Source organism: Eleutherodactylus coqui, chromosome 9, assembly GCF_035609145.1.
Source record: "Eleutherodactylus coqui strain aEleCoq1 chromosome 9, aEleCoq1.hap1, whole genome shotgun sequence".
Taxonomy (NCBI): Eukaryota; Metazoa; Chordata; class Amphibia; order Anura; family Eleutherodactylidae; genus Eleutherodactylus; species Eleutherodactylus coqui.
The window spans coordinates 163,298,055-163,304,054 of record NC_089845.1 but is presented as its reverse complement, the minus strand read 5'-3'; positions in this window follow the sequence as shown (position 1 = coordinate 163,304,054).

Sequence of the window (6,000 nt, the reverse complement as noted above, 5' to 3'; positions counted from 1 at the left end):
TATATCCCATTGCAGTGCCCTGGACAGCAGAGCTAACGTCTGATTAAATACAGGTGGGCTTCGGCCCAAACTGCATGCCCCAGTCAGGCTCGAGTTTTGTATAAGTATACACAGGCAGGTACATCTCCCTAATGGGACGTCCATGTGGACCGACAGCATGGGTGGGTGCCAGGAACCCACTGGCTGTACATAAATGTATCCCATTGCAGTGCACATCACAGCTGATGTAACGTCAGCTTTAATGCAGGTGGGCAAAAAATTTATTGGATTACACTCTAGGTGAGGGCCCCAACAAATTGGTGTACCAACAGTACTAATGTACCTCAGAAAAATTGCCCATGCCCATCCAAGAGGGCAAGTGAAACCCATTAATCGCTTTGGTTAATGTGACTTAATTGGTAACTAGGCCTGGAGGCAGCCCAGTTAAAATAAAAATTGGTTCAGGTGAAAGTTCCAACGCTTTAATGAGCATTGAAACGTATAAAAATTGTTTACAAAAATTATATGAGTGAGCCTTGTGGCCCTAAGAAAAATTGCCCGTTCGGCGTGATTACGTGAGGTTTCAGGAGGAGGAGCAGGAGGAGGAGGATGAATATAATACACAGATTGATGAAGCTAAAAGGTCCCCGTTTTTTATGGTGATAGAGAACGATGCTTCCATCCGCGGGTGCAGCCTACGTATTGTTTAGGTATCGCTGCTGTCCGCTGGTGGAGAAGAAAAGTCTGGGGAAATCTAGGCTTTGTTCATCTTGATGAGTGTAAGCCTGTCGGCACTGTCGGTTGACAGGCGGGTACGCTTATCTGTGATGATTCCCCCAGCTGCACTAAACACCCTCTCTGACAAGACGCTACCCGCAGGACAAGCAAGCACCTCCAGGGCATACAGCACGAGTTCAGGCCACAAGTCCAGCTTCGACTCCCAGTAGTTGTAGGGGGCAGAGGCGTCACGGAGGACGGTCGTACAATCGGCTACGTACTCCCTCACCATCCTTTTACAGTGCTCCCGCCGACTCAGCCTTGACTGGGGAGCGGTGACACAGTCTTGCTGGGGAGCCATAAAGCTGTCAAAGGCCTTGGAGAGTGTTCCCCTGCCTGTGCTGTTCATGCTGCCTGATCTCCGCGCCTCCCCTGCTACCTAGCCCTCGGAACTGCGCCTTCTGCCACTAGCGCTATCGGATGGGAATTTTACCATGAGCTTGTCCGCCAGGGTCCTGTGGTATAGCATCACTCTCAAACCCCTTTCCTCTTCGGGTATGAGAGTGGAAAGGTTCTCCTTATACCGTGGGTCGAGCAGTGTGTACACCCAGTAATCCGTAGTGGCCAGAATGCGTGTAACGCGAGGGTCACGAGAAAGGCATCCTAACATGAAGTCAGCCATGTGTGCCAGGGTACCTGTATGCAACACATGGCTGTCCTCACTTGGAAGATCACTTTCAGGATCCTCCTCCTCCTCCTCCTCCTCCTCCTCCTCAGGCCATACACGCTGAAAGGATGACAGGCAAGCAGCATGGGTACCCTCAGCAGTGGGCCAAGCTGTCTCTTCCCCCTCCTCCTCATGCTCCTCCACCTCCTCCTCCTCAACGCGCTGAGATATAGACAGGAGAGTGCTCTGACTATCCAGCGACATACTGTCTTTCCCCGCCTCCATTTCCGAGCGCAAAGCGTCTGCCTTTATGCTTTGTAGGGAACTTCTCAAGAGGCATAGCAGAGGAATGGTGACGCTAATGATTGCAGCATCGCCGCTCACCATCTGGGTAGACTCCTCAAAGTTTCCAAGGACCTGGCAGATGTCTGCCAACCAGGCCCACTCTTCTGTAAAGAATTGAGGAGGCTGACTCCCACTGCGCCACCCATGTTGGAGTTGGTATTCCACTATAGCTCTACGCTGCTCATAGAGCCTGGCCAACATGTTCAGTATAGAGTTCCACCATGTGGGCACGTCGCACAGCAGTCGGTGCACTGGCAGATGAAACCGATGTTGCAGGGTGCGCAGGGTGGCAGCGTCTGTGTGTGAGCCGGCGCACCTTTCCGAGCAGGTCTGACAAGCGTGGGTAGCTTTTCAGAGAGCGCTGAACCACCAAATTAAAGACGTGGGCCAGGCATGGCACGTGCGTGAGGCTGCCGAGCTGCAGAGCCGCCACCAGGTTACGGCCGTTGTCACACACGTTCATGCCCGGTTGGAGGCTCAGTGGCGCAAGCCAGCAGTCGGACTGCTCTGTCAGACCCTGCAGCAGTTCGTGGGCCGTGTGCCTCTTCTCTCCTAAGCTGAGAACTTTCAGCACAGCCTGCTGATGCTTGCCCACCGCTGTGCTGCCGTGCCGCGCGACACCGACTGCTGGCGACGTGCTGCTGCTGACACATCTTGATTGCGAGACAGAGGTTGCGTTGGAGGAGGAGGGTGGTTTAGTGGAGGAAGCATACACCGCCGCAGATACCACCACCGAGCTTGGGCCTGCAATTCTGGGGGTGGGTAGGACGTGAGCGGTCCCAGGCTCTGACTCTGTCCCAGCCTCCACAAAATTCACCCAATGTGCCGTCAGGGAGATATAGTGGCCCTGCCCGCCTGTGCTTGTCCGTTGTTAAGTGGACCTTGGCAGTAACCGCGTTGGTAAGGGCGCGTACAATGTTGCGGGAGACGTGGTCGTGCAGGGCTGGGACGGCACATCAGGAAAAGTAGTGGCGATTGGGAACCGAGTAGCGCGGGGCCGCCACCGCCATCATGCTTTTGAAAGCCTCCGTTTCCACAAGCCTATACGGCAGCATCTCCAGGCTGATAAATTTGGCTATGTACACGTTTAACGCTTGAGCGTGCGGGTGTGTGGCGGCGTACTTGCGCTTGCGCTCCAACACTTGCGCTAGCGACGGCTGGACGTGCACTGAGAGACATTGGTGGATGGGGCCGAGGACAGCGGAGGTGAGGGTGTGGGTGCAGGCCAGGAGACGGTAGTGCCTGTGTCCTGAGAGGGGGGTTGGATCTCAGTGGCAGGTAGGGGCACAGGGGGAGAGGCAGTGGTGCAAACCGGAGGCAGTGAACGGCCTTCGTCCCACCTTGTGGGGTGCTTGGCCATCATATGTCTGCGCATGCTGGTGGTGGTGAGGCTGGTGGTGGTGGCTCCCTGGCTGATCTTGGCGCGACAAAGGTTGCACACCACTGTTCGTCAGTCGTCTGCACTCTCAGTGAAAAACTGCCACACCTTTGAGCACCTCGGCCTCTGCAGGGTGGCATGGCGCGAGGGGGCGCTTTGGGAAACAGTTGCTGGATTATTTGGTCTGGCCCTGCCTCTGTCCTGTCTGGACACCGCACTGGCTCTTCCAACCTGCCCTGCTGCTGCACTTGCCTCCCCCTCTGAAGACCTGTCCTCAGTAGGCTTAGCAAACCAGGTGGGGTCAGTCACCTCATCGTCCTGCTGCTCTTGCTCCGAATCCTCTGTGCGCTCCTCCCTCGGACTTACTCCAATTACTACTACCTGAGTGATAGACAACTGTGTCTCATCGTCATCGTCCTCCTCACCCACTGAAAGCTCTTGAGACAGTTGCCGGAAGTCCCCAGCCTCATCCCCCGGACCCCGGGAACTTTCCAAAGGTTGGGCATCCGTCACGACAAACTCCTCTGGTGGGAGAGGAACCATTGTTGCCCATTCTGGGCAGGGGCCCGAGAACAGTTCCTGGGAGTCTGCTCCTCAGAATGTGTTATTGTAATGGAGTGAGGAGGCTGGGAGGAAGGAGGAGCAGCAGCCAGAGGATTCAGAGTTGCAGCAGTGGACGGCGTGGAATTCTGGGTGGTCGATAGATTGCTGGATGCACTTTCTGCCATCCACGACAGGACCTGCTCACACTGCTCATTTTCTAATAAAGGTCTACCGCGTGGACCCATTAATTGTGAGATGAATGTGGGGACACCAGAAACGTGCCTCTCTCCTAATGCCGCAGCAGTCGGCTGCGATACACCTGGATCAGGAGCTCGGCCTGTGCCCACACCCTGACTTGGGCCTCCGCGTCCTCGCCCACGTCCACGTCCTCTAGGCCTACCCCTACCCCTCAGCATGGTGTATTACCAGTAGTGCAGAAACAGAACGCTGTAATTAAATGTGCCGCTTATTGGCCTGTTGTTGGAGGCTGACTTCGCTTACGGAACGCACAGCAGAGCCTGGAAAGAATTTTGCGCAAGCCTGCTGTAACACTTAGCTGACTGCGTATTAATTAGGACTACTACCCCCAGCAGAGACGAGTACACTGAGGACGGTCACAGGCAGCCCAAATAGATTTTTTTTCCCCAAATTTTTTTGGAAAAAGCCCACTGCCTATATAGACAGTATATCTCTTTCACCTTTTTCACTGTCCCTGCCTCAGCACTACTGGCCCTATACTATGTAAAATTACTGCAGACTGAGGACGCAATGCTCTGCATGGCCGATATACAACAAAAAATTAAAATGTGCAACACTGCTAAAAGCAGCCTCAGCAGTACTGCACACGGTCAGATGTGGCCCTAAGAAGGACCGTTGGGGTTCTTGAAGCCTAAAATAACTCCTAACACTCTCCCTATAGCAGCTCCGGCATCAGCAGCACTTTCCCTGATCTCTGTCACAATGCATCTGTGGCGAGCCGCGGGAGGGGCCGATTTATATACTCGGGTGACACCTGATCTCGCCAGCCACTCACTGCAGGGGGGTGGTATAGGGCTTGAACGTCACAGGGGGGAGTTGTAATGCCTTCCCTGTCTTTCTATTGGCCAGAAAAGCGCGCTAACGTCTCAGAGATGAAAGTGAAAGTAACTCGAACATCGCGTGGTGCTCGCCTCTAGTAACGAGCATCTCGAACACCCTAATATTCGCACGAATATCAAGCTCGGACGAGCACGTTCGCTCATCTCTAATGATCACTTTACATTTCCCAGAAGTCTGTTGTCTCTAGGTATCGGATAATATTGAGCCCGGCGGTGTAAGGTACAAGGAAGACAAATAAGCAGCTAATAGTTCTGCATCGTTAGGTTTCATCACATATTGATCACAGAACCTCCGAGGCCCAATAGGGAATATTCCTCCAGTGATCAATAACCTGGTCAGCGCTCGCTGGTTAGACTGTAAATGAAGTCACATATATACAGGGCTGAATCATAGGAAAGGTATATGGGGCACGTCCCATGGGGTCTCCTCAACCCACCCTACCCCACTGATGTTCAATGAGCCCATCCAGGTCACACGCGATGGAAAGGGGGCCATGCATGCGGGCAGCTCTCCCTGGTTTATAATGGTCAAGTAGAGGGCTGAGTGGGCAGGCAAGTTAGTAAAAGCATGACCAGTCAACCGGAGTAACCATACTGGCTGAGTAGACAGTGAACAGGTGAGCACTGCGGAGAATGAACACTATACTCGCTCTACTGTGGACTCACCTTCATTCTCTACCTAGCGGAGGAGGAAAGCATTGTTTTTTTATTGGAGTACTTAACTGCTTAAAAAGTGATCCCAGCGATGATCATTCCTATGCTTTTATACAGGAACGATCATCCTTGGTGAATGGAGGCGGATGAAACTGGATGCGGCAATCTGAACAATTTATCGGGCCATGTAAATGGGCCCTAATGTAAACACCAGCATGAAAATATGAGGGCAAGTGAAGTACTGACCCCAGTTACTGGGCCTACTGTACTGAACCCAGTTACTGGGCCTACTGTACTGACCCCAGTTACTGGGCCTACTGTACTGACCCCAGTTACTGGGCCCACTGTACTGAACCCAGTTACTCGTCCAACTGTACTGAACCCAGTTACTGGGCCTACTGTACTGGGTCCAGTTACTGGGCCTAATGTACTGGGTTCAGTTACTGGGCCTACTGTACTGACCCCTGGTACTGGGCCTACTGTACTGGGTCCAGTTAGTGGGCCTACTGTACTGGGTCCAGTTATTTGGCCTAATATACTGGGTCCAGTTAGTGGGCCTACTGTACTGGGTCCAGTTACTGGGCCTGCTGTACTAGGTCCAGTTACTGGGCCTACTATAC